The sequence below is a fragment of the Pongo abelii genome, chromosome 5, assembly GCF_028885655.2.
Source record: "Pongo abelii isolate AG06213 chromosome 5, NHGRI_mPonAbe1-v2.0_pri, whole genome shotgun sequence".
NCBI lineage: Eukaryota > Metazoa > Chordata > Mammalia > Primates > Hominidae > Pongo > Pongo abelii.
In genome coordinates, this window is record NC_071990.2 from 135,336,579 (window position 1) to 135,358,124 (window position 21,546).

At 36.4% G+C, this 21,546-nt stretch overlaps 1 long non-coding RNA gene across 1 annotated transcript in view; it reads left to right on the forward strand.

The window, feature by feature from the left end:
• Positions 1 to 3,826: 3,826 nt before the first annotated feature.
• The window catches only part of LOC129060072 (uncharacterized), a 33,472-nt gene continuing 15,752 nt past the window's right edge, over positions 3,827 to 21,546 (forward strand). The window contains exons 1-2 of the long non-coding RNA XR_008526453.1: positions 3,827 to 3,970; positions 6,472 to 6,600. This is a non-coding gene — a long non-coding RNA (uncharacterized LOC129060072). The remainder of the gene's footprint in view (positions 3,971 to 6,471; positions 6,601 to 21,546) is intronic.

The following is a 21,546-nucleotide window of genomic DNA, read 5'->3' on the forward strand; positions in this document are numbered from 1 at the left end:
AATACTTTCCTCTCCATTTTCATTGTCCCTGCTTTGTTTTCAGCTTTATCCTTTTTCCAGTCACATATCACGACAGTCTTCACCACTCAACCTATACTCCTGCTTCAACAGACTATTTGCATGTACCAGAAACACCAAGTATTCTCTGGCTGCTCTTTGAGTTGATGCTGTGTTACCTCTATTCATCCTTCAAGATCACCCACACCCCTTACTTCTAGAAGAATTAGCCCTTGTCTTTTTAGCGTCCTCCTAGTCCTATATTGTCATAGCATTACCACGTGCATTACAATTAAAAGACGATAATTTGTATTTCTTCTAATACAAAATGACTTCTACTGAGAGCAGGACTTGTCTTATGCAACTTTCTATATTTAGCCCCTTTAACAAGGCTCAGCACCTGATTTTTAAAAAATCAATAATTCGTTTAGTTTAAATAATCAACTGACCACAGAACAACTGATTAACCAATAAAGCACTTAAAATTAGCAATTTGAGGTGAATCTGTTCATTGATAACTTACATAGGATTTAGTTTGCTTTCAACGTTTTTCACAATCTTTATCCATGCTTTACAATGCCCTCATAGGTATTAATTCATGTTAGAAGAAATCAAGGAAGAAATTACAGTAAAATCTTCATTCTTATCATGTGTGCTTGATAAACCACCACATTCCTCATCTTAAACAGCAGGTAGTTCCTGGGGTCATGGACCTTACACCATCTCAGCATTCAAATGAGTGTTATTAAAAAAAAAAAAAAAAAAAAAAAAAACTTCACACACATTTGGACAACATCAGAAAGAAAAATTGATACTAAGAAAACTTAATAAATTCACTTCCTAAATGTTGAACTTGCTCTTAATTTAATACTAACTTTTATTTCACCAAATAGAAGAGTTTTTCATATGCCATATACATTTATATTTTCATCAAGAATAAGAAGCATCATTTGGCTAGAATTGTAATTATATTTTCTTTTCCTCAACATGATAAAAGTGTTGAAGTAGTTTTCCTAAGTGCTGTATAAAACCAGTTAATAAACCAGTTTCCCACCCCCTTTAGACTTTAAACAATGAGCAGCCAATATGAAGTTCCAAATATGTACAAAAATTATTTAAGAATTTACAGAGTAAACAGACAACCTACAGAATGGGAGAAAATTTTTGCAAACTATGCATCTGACAAAGGTCTAATATCCAGCATCTATAAGGAACTTAAACAAATTTACAAGAGGTAATAAACAAACAACCTCATTAAAAAGTGGGCAAAGGACATGAACAGATGCTTCTCAAAAAAAGACACATGTGGCCAACAATCATATGAAAAAAAGCTCAGCATCACTGATCATTAGAGAAATGCAAATCAAAACCACAATGAGATACCATCTAACACCAGTCAGAATGGCTATTATCAAAATGTCAAAAAATAACAGATGCTGGCAAGGTTGTAGAGAAAAAGGAATGCTTATACACTTTTAGTGGGAGTGTAAATTAGTTCAATCATTGTGGAAGATGGCATGGTGATCTCTCAAAGACCTAAAAGACAGAAAGATCATTCAACCCAGCAATCCCCTTATATACACAAAGGAATATATATACACAAAGGAATATAAATATAAATCATTCTGTTATAAAGACACATGCACGCTTATGTTCATTGCAGCACTAGTCACAGTAGCAGAGACATGGAATCAACCTAAATGCCCATCAATGATAGACTGGATAAAGAAAATGTGGTACTTATACACCATGGAATACTATGCAGCCATAAAAAATGAGATCATGTCCTTTGAAGGAACATAGATGGAGCTGGAGGCCTCTATCCTTAACAAACTATCACAGGAACAGAAAACCAAATACCATATGTTCTCACTTTTAAGTGAAAGCTAAATGATGAGAACACACGGACACCTAGAGGGGAACAACACACACAGGAGTCTATCGAGGGTGGAGGGTGGGAGGACGTAGAGGATCAGTAAAAATAACTAATGGATACTAGGCTTAATACCCGGGTGATGAAATAACCTGTACAACAAACCTCCATGACACATGTTTACCTGTGTAACCAACCTGCACATGTATCCCTGAACTTAAAAAAAAATTATAATGTCTGTAAATAATAGTAATATTTAACATTTAATACTATTTTATTATGAATGTCCTTTAGTTAATTATTTTTGGCCTCATTTTACAAATGAGGAAAATTAAGGAAAATAAAAGCTAAATAATGTGGGCACTGTTACACAACGAGAAGGTGGCAGAGCCTGGATTGAAATGCAGCTATGAATTCCAGAGTCCATGTACCTAATTGCAAAGTTTTGTAAGGTAAGTTTGGGAAAAGGGTAAGAAAGATGAGGGAAGAGATGCTACCAAGCAGCTTAACCAAATTGTACTATTCAGTAAAAACATGTGTTCTCTTTCAGTGTTTTTGTTCTTTCTATGTTTAAACACTCCAGTGTAGTATATGTATATGGGTGCGTATATATATATATATGTATATATGCACACATTTATTTTACTCTGAACTATCTAGGATTTTTTTCTAGAAAGGAGAAATATACAAATATACAAAATGTATAAATACATTTTGAAGAGGAAAACAGTTTTAAAAGACTTTTAAGTATTCTAGAAATCTTAGAAATGACAAGTTTAGATATCATGAGATTAAAGAGAAATAACCATGATTTTTTAAAAATGATCCTGGGAACGAAAGAGGTGGGTCTTCAATACACTAACATTTAAATTCTCAGCTTCAGGAGAAATTGAGTTTTCTTTCATGCTCTGAGCCCTCTTCCCTTAGCAATGAAGCCTCAGCATCCCTTTGCTTCTCCTGTGCCCTTAAGTGAGAACTGAGTTATGGCTGGCTGTCTCAGGAAGAAAATAACTATTACAAGACATAAGATGGGCTGGGGTGGGGGAGGGCTAAGGAAAGGCCTGCCATTTAGCTTGTAAAGTGCAGCAGCTGTGGCCTGTTTTCACTAATATCTGACATGTTTCTTTGGCCACTCGCCAAATTGAGCTGTACCCAACACTTCTCCCATCCTTCCTGTGCTTCCAGGATCCTTTGTAAATGCTACTTGAGACTCCAGTCTACTCCAAATCAATCCCCTTGGTTCCTTCCTCCCCTTAATGCACAGGCATCCCACCCTAATTAATTAACCCAACACCAGCTTCATCCAGGACCTTCCCACACTTTGCCCCTTCACGCAGCCCAGAAACATCAGCACATTCCTGACTTCATCACTTGTCAACTCCCTTTCTGTTAAAGACCAGTGTCCCCTTTCGCTGACCTGGCCTCTGATTTGATCTCACTTTAAAGTATCCCACTTTAAGAGACAGTAACAAATGCTGCCTTTTTCCTGTTTGGTTTGTTTATTCATGCACCCAGTCTATTATAATTAAAGACCAAGGGAATTCTAAGAAGAGCCCAGGAAGATGGTTTATGCATTTGATATGTGGATAAATCCAATACTGTATTTGTAACAAAGTTCACTTCACCTATTGCTGTGTGAACTTGGGTGAGTTTCCTAAGCTCTTGTCATTCATTCAAATACTTATTGAGTGCCTGTTACTATGCCACATTCTATTGTAAATGCTGATGCTGCAATTTAAACAGGGAAGCAAAAATACCTGCCCTCTGTGATGTTTATATCTTAAAGAGGAAAAATAACTGTTAATAAATAGGTGGATTTAAAAATATAGACATTTAAGAAAAAACATAAGGAATGAGAGAAGAAGAATAGGGAGTGTCAAGATTAGGAGTAGAAAGGAAGGTAGCAACTTGGAATAGACTAGTCCCTAACTTCCTGATGTGATGTTTCACCAGGCCTGAGGTCATGCGGATAGCTGACAAAAAAAAGCATTCCCAAAAGAGGAAACAGCAAGTGCAAAGGCCCTGAGACAGAAGAGTGTTGCCTGGCATGTTGAGCAAAGAGACGGCTATGGCTGGCAGAGAACAAGAAAGCAGCAGCAGGTGATGTCAGAGTAACAGGGAGCTAGAACTCAGAGGGCCTTGTACGTGATAATAAAGAACGTGGATTTTACTTTGATAGAAATGGGAAATCACTAAAGGATACTGAATAAGACTAACATGATTTGATTTACCTCTAAAGAATCTCAACTAACTCCTCCTTAAAAGAGTGTAAAAGGTATAATAATAAGAGCGGCAAAGACCAGCCTGCCTGCTCAAATCCCAGCACCACCACTTACTACCAGTTTGCCTTTAAGCTAATTATTTAACCTTCCTAAGCTTTGATTTTCTCATTTTTTCCTTTTTTTTTTCTTTTTTACAGAGGGAATCAAAAGTGTTCTCATTTTTAAGGTGGAATTGATAGTAGTTCCTCTTTTGTAAGGTTAAGAAAAAATAAATCAAACAGTGCATACTGAGGTGTTTAGTGCAGTGGATACCACATAGAAAGCCTGAGACACGCTGATATTATCAGGCTGGTGAGAATCAAGTTCTATAATGTATGTGCAGTATTTGCTTGTGTTGTCCAGCATAGTGGCATAGTGAGCACTTACATGTCATCTACTATTAGTTACTAGCATTACCAACTACTAACCCACTGGCTGTTTTAAAGTAATTTTGTACATTTAAAAATTTTATAATATACTACCTTAAAAGAATCAGAAGAGCAAAAGTTCACAGATAATTTTCAGATGTCTCTGAACCTTCTTATTCAAAGTACTCTGCAAAGCACTAGAAAGGCATATGTACTTGGGTAAAAAAAGAGAGTTCACACACACTGTCTCTCTGTTTTATCATATATAGAAAATAAAACAGTTATATACATAATTATCTATATATTAAACATATATATCTTTATGTATATATCTTCCCCTTTAAAAATTATTGATATATGTAGAGAGAGAATTTTATAGATAATTTTTAAAGAAGGGGAAATTGTCTATATATAGATAATATTTTAAAGAAGGGGAAAGAGTTAGTTAAGACAAGTTTCTGTGTGTTGCTGACCCCTGTTGGGTGGAAAAATTAAAATTGGTCTTCTGAAAGAAAGAAAAGTGAATTCTCAATTCCCTGGTCATGATCCTGACCTGGAACCTACTCTCACCCATTTCATTAATTCCACGTCTATGGCCATGGACGGGGACATAGGAGGCCCACTGGTTCTTCACAGCCCTGCTTCATTACTCAAATGTTATGCAGCTCATACCTCATTTCTTTCCTGAGACCTAGGCTACCTTAAACTGAGGGTGGATCTCATCTTTCCTTCCCCTGCCCGCCATACTCACACACACATACATGCTGACATACTCCCAAAACAAACACACGTCCCCCAAGCATAGGTCTCTTAGGAAACAACCACATATCCTAATCTGGTCTTGATAGTCAGCTCACGAGAACAAAGCAGAGAAAGATTAATGTAGAAACCTGCACTAAAGGCTGAGTACGGTGGCTCAGGCCTATAATCCCAGCACTTTAGGAGGCCAAGGCGGGTGGATCACTTGCAGTCAGGAGTTCTAGACCAGCCTAGCTAACATGGCAAAACCTGTCTCTACTAAAAATACAAAAATTAGGTGGGTGTGGTGGCAGATGCCTGTAATCCCAGCCACTTGGGAGGCTCAGACAGGAGAATAGCTTGAACCTGGGAGGTGGAGGTTGCAGTGGGACGAGACTGCACCACTGTACTCCAGCCTGGGCGCTAGAGCAAGACTCCGTCAAAAAAAAAACAAAAAAACAAAAAAACCTGCACTAAAATAAGTCCTAGTTCTTTCTTTTCTTTAAAGACAGACAAAATGCGATGTTTTAATTCTCATTTTACCTAATAATAAAGGATGTACCATTAAAATCAAGTAAGAAATTATCCTTGTCTTAATGTCACTTTTTTAAAAATTGTGCTATTCTGCACAGGACCAGTTTCTCTAGAATGTTCCCTTGCTGACTTTTCCTCTAGTAGTATCAGTTATACTGAACATCAGTCATACTCTTACTTTATTTTACTGGGCACCATCAAACTAACAGAAGAGGTATATAAAGGCAGGAAGAACTACCATTGATACAAGGCCTCTTCCGGACCGAAACGCGCAGCCGCACCTCTCTGTTCCAGCAGGTGGAATAGGCCCCTGACCTGGGATCTCTACCTAAAAGGAGGAGGTTAGAACACAGGTGTCTATTCTCTTGAGTCCTCCATCCTTTACTAGACAAAGCTGCGTAATTAGAATAATAAAATGCAGCTGGGAGAAATTGCTAATGCCTGTAATCCCAGCATTTTGAGAGGCTGAGGCTGGAGGATCGCTTGAGTCCAGGAGTTCAAGCTTGCAATGAGCTATGGTCGTACCATTGTACTTCAGCCTGGGCGACAGAGTGAGACCCTGTCTTTAATAATAATAATAATAATCCAAAACATGAAGAAATTGGGTGTGCCCTTTTAAAATACACTTAGAAAGGGAACAGTTAGAAATCTTAATATCAGGGATACTTTACTCCTAAACCTATTCTTTTTGTTTTTGCAGAGATTGACCATGCCTACAGGGACAACTGGAAAACAAATGAAACCATAAAACTAAGCACTCACGAAATCTTTGTCCTCCCAGTTGACTTAAGAATACTTGCGAAGAAAATGTGGCCTCTTTAGATCTCAGGTAAGGGATCCGGCTGCTCTATTTTTCCTGATACACCTCCATCCTGCAGAGTAGTCGGGAGTGAGGTGTGCTGAGAAGGAACAAGTTGTCCGCTTTAACTTGACAAGGCACGGCTTCCCCCGGCCTCCTACTTCAAGTATTCTAGTTGGTGGAATAAATGTTCAGGTGTTTTGGGTTTTGTCTCTTCGAGTTCCGCCCGTCTGCGCCTCTCCGGCAGAGGGCGCCTTTTCCACTGGGTCTCACTGTGGGCTGCTGGGAGTTTTATTCGGTTTGGGCCGGGAAGGAGCTGTGTTGGATCCGCGCCCCCTGCCTCGGCGCCGCCTTTGGCCCCCTGAGCCCTGGCCCATCCCATGCAGAATCAATCGGGGCTCCTCACTCCCGCGCCTGCTCCCCGGGGGCTGAATCCGCCCGCCCGGGGGCCAGGTGCCCGTGAGATCCGAGGCGCTCCACCAGGAGGCCCTATCTGGATCGAAACTCGCACTCGCCCCGCCCTCTTGTTACCGGTTCTCTCCGGGCTTGTGGAAAGAGTTAACCAACCTGGGATCTATACCCAAGAGGAGGTTAGGACACAGGTGTCCTATTCCTTTGCATCCTCCATCTTCTCCTACTCTCTGTTACTCTCCTCTTTTCGTTAGTTTGATGGTGCCCAATGAAATAAAGCAAAAGAATACAACTGACTTGCAGTATAACTGATACTACTAGAGGAAAAGTCAGCAACGGAACATTCTAAAGAAACTGGTCTTGTGCAGAATAGCACAATTTTTAAAAAATGACAATAAGACAAGGATAAATTCCTACTTGATTTTAATGGTACATCTTTTATTATTAGGTAAAATGAGAAAACATTTCATCTTGTCTGTCTTTAAAGAAAAAAAGAACTAGCACTTATTCTAGTGCAGGTTTTGTTTTGTTTTGTTTTGTTTTGAGACAGGATTTTGCTCTTGTTGCCCAGGCTGAAGTGCAGTGGCACGATCTCGGCTCACTGCATCCTCCGCCTCCTGGGTTCAAGCTATTCTCCTGCCTCAGCCTCCCTAGTAGCTTGGATTACAGGCATGCGCCACCACGCCCGCCTAATTTTTGTATTTTTAGTAGGGACGGGGTTTCACCATGTTGGTCAGGCTGGTCTCGAACTCCTGACCTCAGGTAATCCACCTGCCTCAGCCTCCCAAAGTGCTGGGATTACAGGCGTGAGCCACCGCGCCCGGCCTTTTTGTTTGTTTTATTTTTGTTTTTGTTTTTGAGACGGAGTCTCGCTCTGTCGCCCAGGATGGAGTGCAGTGGCACCATCTTGGCTCACTGCAACCTCTGCTTCCCGGGTTCAAGCGATTCTTCTGCATCAGCCTCCAGAGTAGCTGGGATTACAGGCACCGGCCACCACGCCCACCAACCTTCCCCTTCTTGCTGCAGTCTCACCAAGACCGCTCTTCTCTCCTAAGTAGCTTTGGTCTGCCCCTTTCTTGGATTCCTTAAGATCGGCAAGGAGCGGGGAGAGAAAGCGTAGCTAGCCAATAAGAAAACACGAACTGAAAAGTATTTCCGAAACATCACTCCTGTCAGCGTTATTAGAGTACTGATGGCCCATATTACGGTGTCGCTGGTTGTATGTCTTCCCCCACACAGTGTCCAGCGCACCGTGAGGACAGGGCTGCTTTTACTCTAACTTTGAATCCTCAAAAGTTACAGCACCCAGCCCAGTGCTTGGCACAGAGTCTATTGACGATTGATAAATAATAATGTACATCGAAATTTGGATGAGGGTTCTCATCTTTGTGATCTTACTTTTATTTGAATTTGACCTTATAATTAGAAGTGCTGGGGACAAATATTTGCTACCATGTTGAAAATCTTAATACTATAACCCTGCTCATTGATACAAATATTAGTAAGACTATGCTAGCTAAAGCATCTGACTACATGTTGATTGTTATCAGGGTAGTGATGGAGTATTTTTGCTTTTTAAAAAATTTAAAGCTTTCCAGAGAAATCTGTCAAAATAATTATTATTGCATCCTAACATCTTTTATTTTTTTGGGGGGGCGGTGCCTAAAACATCAGAAATTTGTTGTCTTACTGTTACAGAGACCAGAAGTCTGAAATCAAGTTATCAGAGGGACGTGCTCTCTTAAAGGCCCTAGGGAAGGATCCTTCCTTCCTTCTTCAAGCTACTGGTGTTTGCTGTCAGTCCTTGCCATTCCTTAACCATAACTTCAATCTATGCCTCCTTCTTCACATAGTCTTCTTCCCTCTATTTCTGTGTCCAGATCTCTAGGTGTGTAAGGACACCAGCCATTGAATTATGGCCCACCCTAATCCAGCCCCACTTCACCTTAACCTGATTATACCTGCAAAGATTTTATTTTTAAATAAGGTTACATGCACAAGTCTGGGTAGACATAGATTTTGGAGGAACACCACTCGACCGAGTACAACAATTATATTTGGAGATTTTAACACTCCAGTTTCAGTAATCGACAAAATAGACAAAAATCATTAAAGATATATCAACCAACTTGATCTAATTGACATATGCAGAACACTATAACCAACAGTGCCAGAATAGTCTTTTTAAGTGCATCTAAAACATTCAACTAAATGGGCTATATAAAAACCAAATTACAATCAATTCCACAGGATTGAAATCATGCACGGTATGTTTTCTGACAATAACAGAAAGAAAACAGAAAACACAAACAAAAAGAAATATATAAAAACCCAAAATACTTGAAAATTATGAAAAAATCTAATAAGACATTTCTAAGAACTTTGGAATTCTGCAACAAACTTCTCAATTTCTCCTGTGTCCAAAGAAGACATCAAAAATAAAATTAGAAACATGTTGATCTGAATGTGACTAAAGACAATGAATGTAATATCTGCTTTTATAAACACACCTGGAAAACTAGCATGTCATGAATATTCGAAGTCAAAAACTGTTGAAGGGATGAGGGTATGATGGTGTCATACAGCTGCAGTTAGATAACCTACCTTTAGGTCAGTTGCTTGTTTTAGACACACTCTTATTTTATTAATATATTGATTCCTAAAACTCAGTACATCTACCTGCCTTCTATGGAAGTAAACAATCCTTAGATAGAAGCAACCAAGATTTTCGAGCTTTCAACTACTTGAGGAGATTTTAAAGGAAGTTTTTAAAAAATTAAATATATGTATATCCTATAGCATATACAGTGCATACATACCTATCTATGAACATATATCTATATCAGTTTGTCACAGGGCTTTCTAACCTGTGACCTATAAACTTAAAGACATGATGAGAACTTTACTGAATATTCAGATTTTTCCATTGTGTGTGCATTTTTCTGGAGAAGGCTATACAACTTTCATTAGATTCCCAGAGAAACCTGTGAACCCAAAACTTTAAAAACTGGTCTTAAAGACAAAAGTGTATTTCAATACTATTCTTTACTCTCGATAATATCTCTCTAATAGGGACCCTTTAGGGTCTTGGTTTGTTATTGAGATTTTGGTTGCCCAAGTAGTGAACATTGCAAAACATTAGGAATAATCCTAATGCCAAGAATGACCAGATGTGATAACATAACACATACTAACTGTATGAGACCTTTGATGTGTTTAAAATTTAAGTAGCATTATATCTCTTTACAGAACTAGCTTAATTAAAATGGAAACAGCTTTTATGCTGTCTCTGAGGCCAAAAATATAAATTCAACTCTGCACATTTTTTATTTGAAGGCATTCACAAATGACATGCAAGGAATAAATGCTGGCCAAAAGCCATAGCTAAGCATTGTGTTAAAAAAAACAAAAAACAAACAAACAAAAAAAACAGTGTATGATTTTAAGCCAAAAACTATTTAGGAGTCGGTTTCTCATGTCCTAATTATTAAATTAGGAATAAAACCAGGAAAAAGATGTTAAAAGTGGTATGCTTTAAGTATTAAGTATTCTCTTTAGGTTTAATAACAACTTTTAAAAATCAAACAAAATTGATCAACAGCCTATGTAAACAGTCATGTAGGACTGAAGAAGACTTCTCTAGATTAACAAGAAAATGGTGCTAGAGGCAGCTTGGTGAGACACTGAGAACTAAAGTTAACAAAACAAATGTGTACTGGGAGAAATGACTTACGCACATGTTCTGAATGCTTCTGCTTAGATTAATATTTTCCTTCAAATAAAACTGGTCAAGTTCAATAATGCAGCTACAAAGATGAATGTACAGTAAGCAAGGCATTTGGTCATTCAGAGCCAAGATATGAGAGTTATTCTAGAAAAGTATCAAATAACCAAAAGTACTTTGGCACCTCTAACTATAGCATGTATAAAATTTTTTGCATGTATGACAATGTATAATGGAACCTCCAAACAAATCCAAACTTTACGATGTCTTCAAGATGTAAGTGTCAGCATTATAAAGCATGGGAAAAGCAAGTACTTTATTTGGCATCCCATTTAAACCATATATGGCTTTTCTTTGCCACTTGAGTAAAATGTCCTGCCATTTACCCTTAATTGCCATGCTAACATCCATCTCAGAATCCACTTCCATCTTGGAAAAGGGTTAGTAAGATGAATAGGTATTTCTAACAAATCTTGATATTTTGCTTTCAGAAGGGATAGTCTAGAAATAACATCACAGCTAAGATATCCTCTTGACTTCGAACTCAAGGCAAGACTTAGCAATGCATTTTTCACATTATGGATTAAACATGTGCTTTCCTTCAGGGTGCTGTGAGAGTTAAAAATCAAGTATCAATAACTATATAAATGACTATAAGTGGAAGGTTTATGAGTCAAGGGAAAAAGACACTTAAAAGGCAGTGTTACCTCCTGCTGTCTCAAATTGGTCTCAGGAAAGACCAATGGACCAGAGCCATCTCCTCTGCTGCTTTCTCTTTTCTGACTATCCGTGTATCATAGGATTGACAAATCCACATTCTTAGTGTTTCCTAACTTAGTCTGACATTAAGTGCTCCAAGCTATTGTTTAGGAATTACCCTCTCACTATAATAAGAACTTCATTATTACTGAATAATAACTCAGTAATGAGTTTTTTTATTCTTCAGTAATGATTCCCAAATGACATAGAAGTATAGGAAGAAAAGAAGCATTCTGAGAATAAGACATTCTGAGAAATGGTGTTTGGTGATCCTAATTACTATCAATGAAGAATCACGCTCTCACTATTTCATTGTTTGGGGCCAGTATATAGAAGTTGCTAATTCGAAGGCCTACAGGGCCAGGTGGTCCTTGTGAGGTCAATGGAGAACAAAAGTTTGCGCCCCTCATAAAATGGGCAATCTGTGTCCCATTCCACCTGTTACCTTACGAAAAGAACATGAAGTATGGCTTTTCAAGATTTTTCTCAAGATAACTTAGACATCTGGATTTTTATGTGAATACTTCTGATTGTTAATGCAGACACGAATCCCAAATTCTTAAATATTCATAGGCCTGCAGACCTGACGTAGCAGCAAATGTTTCACAAATCTGTGACCTCTAAGAAAAGAACTTCTTAAAACCAGATTTAGCCATGTAGCCATGTGAACTTGGACTCATGACCTCATAGCTAGGGCTTCAGTGACCTCATCCATAGGATGGAGGAGAAGACTTCCCTAGCAGCAGCTCTGGAGTTCTTTACAAGATAAGCACTCAACAATTCTTGAGTTATGATCATCCTCCCCACACTCAATTTCAGCTCTCAGATGAGGATGTGGCTTCTGACTTAACTGATGACAAAGTATAAAGTATACCTCAATCTATCAAGATCCAGTGTGGCTAGCTTTCTATACTCAATTCCACAATGTGAATTATTTTAAAAATTTATTGTACTTATAAAATCAATTAAGATTCACTGTAGAAAAATTACTAAATACAGATATACAAAGGGAAATCTCCTTAAAACCCACCAAGTACCTTGATGTAGATCCTTTTAAATCTTTTCCTACGTGTATATTGTTTTTAGAAAAATGACATCATATCTAATGCATTTTTTGTAGCCTGCCTTTTTTACTGAATGTATTTACTCAATAAACACTGATTCTTTAGAGAAGTAGAAATATAATTCTTATCAGATTAATTTCAATTTGGGCTGGGCACAGTGGCTTATGCCTATAATCCCAACACTTTGGGAGGCTGAGGCAGATGGATCATCTTGAGGTCAGGAGTTCAAGACCAGCCTGGCCAACATGGTGAAACTCTGTCTCTACTAAAAATACAAAAAATTAACCAGGCATGGTGGCGCACACCTATAATCCCAGTTACTTCTGCCTCAGCAGACTGAGGCAGAAGAATCACTTGAACCAGGGAGGCAAAGGTTGCAGTGAGCCAAGATCGTGCCACTGCATTCCAGCCTGGGTGACAGAGCAAGACTGTCTAAAAAAGAAAAAAGAAAAGAAAAAGATTAATCTCAATTCACTTTTTTCAACATAAGCACAAATATGTCCAATTTGTCATGAGTATAGGGTTTAGGACTAAAAACACAAAACTAAACACCAAATGCAAAGCAATTCTTCCCAAAAAAATAGCTTTCCCCAAATCACTCAGTAATTTCATGATAGAATTCCCAAAATATTAAGAAATCCAGGACTATTACCCTGTAATAATAAAGCCCTCAAAATCTAAAGAAATAAATAGATCAAAATACATTTATTATTGAGATGTAAGGACAAAGTATTGGAGACTATAAGTTAATAGTCTGAATAATGAATCTAGAGAAAATAGGAGGAAAAGGATGGGGGTCACTGCAACCAATTCTGAAAATTCTAGAACGCATATGTGATCGAAAAGAGAAAAAATAAGTACAATTCATCTGTGTTTATATATTTAGATAATATATTAATATACATTAAATAGATTTAGATAACGTATTAATATTAAATATATTTATATGTTTATTAAATATATTTATATTAGTATTAATATATACTAAAGTATATATTAATAATATAAGTAACATCCAAAGTATATTGAACCCTCTACTAAATCTCTTAATTAAAACCTAACTGTTTTATTACTTTAGGACTCAACAGTGGTACAAATTTAAGTTCACATTTTCCTGGAGGACTTAATTAGTGAAATAAATGACTAGCAGACTAATTCATAGTAGAGAAATAAGAACTCGGCATTTTGGACTGTGGTATCTTTGTTGAATCTCCCTCTGTTCCTTGGCCTTCTCTTGCAAAGTCTGACAATGTTACAAAAGTACATAGCCAAGAGTGAGTGAGGCACAGAGCAAATGTGAAAAACTCTCTTCTGTTATACAGCAAGACAGTGAAATTCTTTTCTTAGAAAAAAATTCTCTCCCTATCAATAGTCCCAAATACTAATGCAGACTTTATTTCCAAATAAGTTTCTTATGTCAATCTGTTTTAAATAAATTCTGATCACTTTAAACGCAAAACTTGGGAGAAAATTACATGTTAGTGGGTTTGATCTGTTCAATAGTCTCACAGTGTACTCTCAAACTTGGGTGAACCAGGATTAAGTTCCAGTAGTCTTACAAAAAAAAGACACACAAAAATCTACTAAAGATGCCATATCACTAGTCTTATACTCATAATGAGAAATTATTAGGCCCATCCAAAGATGATAGAACTTTCCATATTTTCAGTCGCTTCATGTTTACAAGTCACAGATAAACTTCCCTGCAAGGCATCCTGTTCTCCATTCCAGAGATTAAATAAATCAATAATAGAAATCATCTTGCAATACAGATGCTTCCTTCCCCAACTGAAATATTCTTATAAAAATTTAACAAGAAAATTTTCAAACATCTCATGATGTTGTTTTTACAAAGCAACTGTTAGTTATAAACAAGTCTTTTAGGTCTCAAGGAGATTTAAGATACTTCAAAGGCTTGATCTAAACCCTCTAAATCCAGGTTGCTTTCACATATTTTCTAAAACATAGTATGTTAAATTTAATGTTTTAAAAAATGTTTTAAGTGTTTTGTTATGCGCTGGAAAAATTTAAACAGATCTTATTCTAAGAAATTAGCATTTTCTGGAACTTCCATTTTTACTAATTCTTTTCTTTACAAAAATAAAGAAGAAAGTACCTATGTTAACTGTCTTTCTGTAAATGTTTGCAAACTTATTAAAGAAATAACACATCTCATCTACCCAAGGCAGTGTACATTAACATATTTTTATGTACATTTAAAAAAGAAATTCCTCACAACCTAGTTGTTGCAGATGTTCCTCTTGGTGACTCTTCTTATCAGGAGAGAGACTGATCTGTCTTCTTTTAGTATATCCTATAGGTCAGTGGCAAGAAAAAACAAATAAAGGCCATTTTAATAATTATTAGAAGTTTGTACAAATATTGACTACGAAAACCTGCTATTCTGAATTGTTCAGTTAATATTGAATGATACATAATTTTTTAATTCTGACTTGAATAATTTATAAAAACATACATAGTGGTATTTTTTTTTAACTAAAAGTTATAGTATACATTTTTTTTCCTGTCAGCTTTAAGTGGTGGTGTAGATTGGGTTTACCCTGACAGGTTTGGGTTATCTGAAATAAAAGAAGTCACAGTTTCTTAGGGTGGTATTTTTTATTTCATAAGAGTGATTCAATTGAACTGAATAAATAATTTCTCAGCTTTCCACTGTTCTTTCCTAGGAAAAAAGAACTGTATACAGCAATAATTTATTATTTCTTGTTTTAGTACATATTTTGAAAGTTTTACAACCAAAAGGAACACAGATAACTCTTTAAAGTCCATTTCCTCTGAAATAAAACAATGTGTAGCTCTTATCACCGGCTGGACATATTTCCCTCAATTTCAAAATAAAAGAAGCAAAAGTTGGTCTATTTGTTATACTTGTTATTATTTCTGTTTATCCATGCCAAGTAGAAGTTTAAGAGACATTCATTTATACCAATTTTGCACAATGACATCCTGTAATCTTTCTGTTGTATGTGTAATATATAGAAGGTGTTCATTACTTAGCACATTGAAGAGGCAACCATTAAAAAAAGAAAGATAGTCATATTATGAGATTTAATCAGAATTGAGTCATGGTTATAATTATCTGTTACTTTATGCTTCCCGAATTTCCAAATTGTTCCAAAATAGATTAAATATGCATATTTTTAAAAGAAGGAAATTAGAATAATAGTTTTTAATGTTCCAAGGACTTATCCATTGATGTCCTTGCCCACCTTTTAAATATACAAAGACAATAAAAACATAGGAGTAATAGAAACCAAAGATATGAGCTCTTTCCTTGAAGGAAAAATTATGTAATTGATTTTCAGTTGATATTTTGTAAGGATTGCTGCTAAAAGAATACTGTACTATAGTGAAAACTGAGTTTATTCTGTCTCCTATTACAAAATTAACAATTTAATAATTTTCTTTCTGTTTATTCTTCTAACAATCCTAAATATGAAATTTTATTTTGAGCACTATGTATCTAATTTTGTTAGTTACTACAGAGTGGCAAGTTCAAGTTCTTTTATATCTCCTTTTTTCACACACATGTGCACACACACAAAAGCACAGAGTTGTATATCTGAACACATAGTAATTATTCAAGCAATCACTGGACATTTACTGGGCACTCATGCTTTTAGACAATAATAGAGCTCAGATTCCTAAAGTGGGAAGATCAGTGTTTACGACAGTTGCTTTGTCCTCTGTATTTTCATCAAGATCCAGCCCCCACCCATTAACACAGAATCTACAAAAGAATTAAACTAAACGTTTTAAATTCCCAATGAAATACATGCTTATCTTCCAAATATTCATTCTCTCTTCCCTAGAACATAAGCCTTGAAAGCCTGTATAGTAAAAGAGCCCAAACTGTTTAACTGTCCAGGTAGTAATAATAGTAACTTGTATTCTTATAGTGCAAGGAAACAAGAGAGAAGATGATAAAATGCAAATTCCTAATTAGATTCAAAAGTCCATGATAAATTTTTTCTTCCCTCCTGCAAAGACAATAGACATCTGGATTTTATAGTATATTTATTCCGTCATTCATTCTCTTATTTATTCACTTATCTTTGTGTCCTTTAACTGGAAACCATTAGACAGTCTATACAATGGTTTTAGAAAGTGATTTGCATACTACTAATGTCAAAATACCTATAGTTTAAAAAGACACATGCACATGTATGTTAATCACAGCATTATTAATAACAGCAAAGATATGGAATCAATCTAGATGCCCATCAATGGTGGACTAGCTAAAGAAAAGGTGACACATATACACCATGGAATACTACACAGCCATAACAAAGAATTAAATGACCTTTGCAGCAACATAGACACAGCTGGAGGCCATTGTCCTAAGTGAATTAATGCAGGAACAAATAACCACATACCACATGTTCTCATTATAAATAGGGGGTAAACATTGAGTGCAAAGAGGGAAACAACAAACATTGGGGCCTACTTGAAGATGGAGTAGGGGAGGAGGGAAAAGTTCAAAAAACTACCTTTTGAGTACTATGCTCACTATCTGGGTGACAAAATCATTTATGCAACTAATCCTAGCGACATGAAATTTGCCCATGTAATAAACCTGCACATGTATCCCCTGAAGCTAAAATAAAAGTTGAAAAAGAAAAAAAAAGAAAAACATAACCCAATTAATTTGGCTTAAAAGAGTTACAATACCAAAGTAACTTTGACCTCCCTAGAAAATTCAGATGGAATAATTTCTATCATATTAAATATCCACCAACTAATTTATAGTGTTTGTAAGATGCTATGCATTTATAAAAATCACAGAAATCTCATTTGAACACTGATTGTTCATTTATAACTTTTCATCATTTTTTTCAAAAGTCATTATTAAAGAAGTGTTTGTTTTCACACACACACACACACACACACACACAAAGATTAATTACTGTATTCTATTAATTACTGTATTCTATTCTGAGGAAAGTTTGTCAAGATGCCGCTTGTCCTGTGATATGTAAATAACATATTTATGTTATAAATTGCTACTTGTCCTGTGATATGTAAATAACATATTTATGTTATAAATTTGTGTCATTAAGAAGATAAATATGCACAGCTATAAGAAATATTGTTTATTTATATCCATGAAAGAAAGTCGGGTCTCTTTTCTTGCAAAGAAAATTGCTAGAGAATAATTGTGCAATGAAGAATCTTATGTCTGGTGTGCCCAAGTACGTTGTCAAATAGTTCCGACATTCTTCATTGCACCAAAACACCTTCCTACAGTATTCAACACCCAAATATCCTTGGTTCCATGTAGAAGCACACTTGGAACCAAGCTTTCTAACACTTAAGGGAATGTTTGCTGTGTAGAGTATCTTTTGAAGTGCTAGTCAGGACAAAACAGTAAAAAGCTTTAGCTATTAAGATGTCAACTGAGTGAAGTATCCTCACCTGAACTCCATACTGCAGGAACCATGCTGCCACGTTTAAAATTCCGACTCAGACAACTAACTGTACCCAATTCCAAAACACACACTTCTTGCCTACACAAGTTTTTAAAAAGAGACTTCAAGGTAAGGGATATAGCTTGCATCAAGGTTTAGAACATAGATGCATTTAATCAAGATCACACAGGAGAGAAAGGGAATTGGAAAGCTCTAAAATCCTTTTGAATCTTATTGCATTAACTGTACAGCTTACACAGTTCAGGAAAGCCCATGTTCTCTTTCAAACAAAATATAAATACTGGATCTGGATTGCTGAGATTATAAAAGAGTCAATGACATCTTTTTCAGGGGTTATTATTTTAACCCTGACGCCATAGCTGCCTGAATAACTAGAATCTGTCTAAGATTCTTTCTGGCTAATTGAAAGAGATCTACTTTATTTCATTTGAAACATTATATATGTTGAGATTTTTGGCCAAGCACAGTGGCTTATGTCTGTAATTCCAGCACTTTGGGAGGCCAAGGCAGGCGGATTACCTGAGGTCAGGGGTTGAAGACCAGCCTGGCCAACATGGCGAAACCCCATCTCTACTAAAAATACAAAAATTAGTTGGGTGTGGTGGCACATGCCTATAGTCCCAGCTCCCTGGAGGCTGAGGCAGGAGAATTGCTTGAACCAGGGAGGCAGAGGTTGCAGTGAGCTGAGATTACGCCACTGCACTCCAGCCTGGGCGACAGAGTGAGACTCATCTCAAAAAAATACAAAAAACAAACAAACAGAACAAATGATATATGTTGAGATTTTTGCAAAAGTGTTGCTGATGCTACCAAAGTAAGTTTTCTGAATTATCTGCAATTATTAATGTTTATTTAACTATGTAGTAATAACCACTAGCTCTATAATTAACTCTGCACAATGTAAACCTTAATTCAATTGGAATTACATTTGTTATTTCAAAGGTAGTAAACTGCTGTGTGCTACAGATCATGTCCCATGTAACTTTTGAGTTCCAAAAGGTCTCAGATAGTCTAAGAGGTGCTAGGTGAATCTATGTAATAAATAACACTTTGATAATATCCTAAAGCAGAGATTTTAATAGCTATAGTTGGAAATCAATAAATATCTGTTGGATGAACGTATAACCCCTTTTTACAGAGAACATGTATAAGTGCTAACAGCCATTCATACAATCCAATATCATACCATGTTATGTCCCTGGAGTTCTACTTTGGAAACATTAATTGTTTTAAAATACATGGTAGAGCCAGATTCGTCACCATTGCAAGACAGAATACCAGAAGTATTCTGCTAAACCTCCTAAAAAACACACACACAAACAAAAACAAATAAGCCTGCTGCCATAGAAATCAGATATTCCTTGATAGGATCAAACCAAAAGAAGGTTGAAGAAGCTGTGCTTACCAAATGGAATAGAATACTACCTAAAGTGTAAGATGCATATTCTATGGGAATACAGATGCCCCTTGACTTAAGATGGGAGTTATCTTCTGATGAACCCATTGTAAACTGAAACTATCATAAGTTGAAAATGCACTTAATACGCTTACTATGCCAAATAGCATAGTTTAGCTTAGTCTACCTTAAGTGTGCTCAGAACCCTGACATTAGCCTACAGTTGGGCAAAATTGTCTAATGCAAAGCCTATTTTATAATAGAGTGTTAAATATCTCGTGTAATTTATTGACTACAGTGCACTGTGTAGTATCTGTTGTTTACTGTTGTGATTGTGGCTGCCTGGGAGCTGCAGTTTGCTGCCACTGCCCAGTGTCAGAAGAGGGTATCATACTGTGTACTGCTAGGCCAGGAAAAGATCAAAACTCGAAATTCAAAGTGTGGTTTCTACTGAATGTATATTGCTTTCATACCATTGTAAAATTGAAAAATTGTTAAGTTAAACCATTGTAAATCGGGGGCCTTCTGCATAGAAATTACAATAGCAAGCATCCAAGAGTTAGGAATTAGCAGAATCAAAAATAATCATGCAAATTGTACCAGATGGAAAGTCCATAAGCAAACATAGTTAGTTCCTAACACTTGAAAGTAACTTAATTTGATTAATTACATTAATTTGCCTATCTGCAAACAAAACAAATATTTTTCTGTTTTCTAGATCCCTTGTTTCCAACTGGTTCAAATAAATAGAAAACTCTTCATTCCTATGGTACTTCTTAGAGATAAACCACACGCATGTATCAGAGAAAACAACTCAGCCTGGTAAATGAATAGGAAAAACTTGGGTTAGAATTCTATTTCTTTCAAGGTAGAGAGCAAATTTTCGTAATATCACATGGACATACAGACCAAGCCATGCATGGCACTATCTACACAATTAAGGCAAAGAACACAAAAACTTGGACATGAATGTTCACAGCAGCATTATTCATAATAGTCCAAAAATGGAAACAACCGAAATGCCCACCAACTGATGCGTGAATAAACAAAATGTGGTGCATCCATTCAATGGAATATTATTCAGCCATTAAAAAGGATAAATTACTGATACATGCTACAACATGTATGAACTTCAAAAACATATGCTAAGTGAAAGAAGCCGGCCATCAAGGACCACAAATTGTATTATTCAATTTATATGAAATTCTAAAGTAGGCAAATCTATAAAGACAAAATAGTTTAGTGGTTGTATAGGGCTGGGATCGGGAGAGGAGAGTAAGAGTGACTGCCAGTGAGCAAGAGGTTTCTGGTGAAAACGTGGAGAGGAGGCTTGAATAATTATCTGAGGTTAGATTTGTTATTTGGAGGCACCATTACCTACTTAATTTCCTACACAACACAAATTCACTAGAAAACTACTGTTGGCTGTACTTTTTTGATAATGTAATTCTTGTATTTCAAAACTGTTTTTAAGGCTTTTCTTAATCTCTCTCTTAAAAAAAATACTGAGACAGTTACAAAGTAAAATAGACTTTTAAAATTTTACTTTCAAAAGAAGATAATCAAAAGTGATACAATCATCACAATTGGCATTAAATTATTGTTTTGATCTTAATATTTTATTCCCCATTCATTTGTTGTTGCTTGTCTGTTCTAATGCTATAATAACTTACCTCAACTTTAATAAAATGAAACTTTGTTTTCATGCTTTATTAACCTGAAGCTAATAATTTTACCTTAGGTGTTATCAAAAAATGACTTATTTTTAGGATAAGTTAATATCTCAAACAACAGTGTTATGCTCTGCCACCTACCAAACTCTGGAGTGAGAAAATCCAATCAGTTTAACTGACCTTGCACAATTAAACCATCAAATACATTCCATATGCGGGCTTGGTGGCTCGTGCCTATAATCCCAGCACTTTGGGAGGTCGAGGCAGGTGGATCGCTTGAGCCCAGGACTTCAAGACCAGCCTAGGCAACATGGTGAAACCCTATCTTTTCTAAAAATACAAAAATTAGCCAAGCGTGGTAGTGTGCTCCTGGGAAGGCTAAGGTGGGAGAATCCTTGAGGCCAGGAGGTTGAGGCTGCAGTGAGCTATGATTGCTCCACTGCACTTTAGTCTGGGTGGCAGAGCAAGACCCTGTCTCAAACAAACAAAAAATCTATAG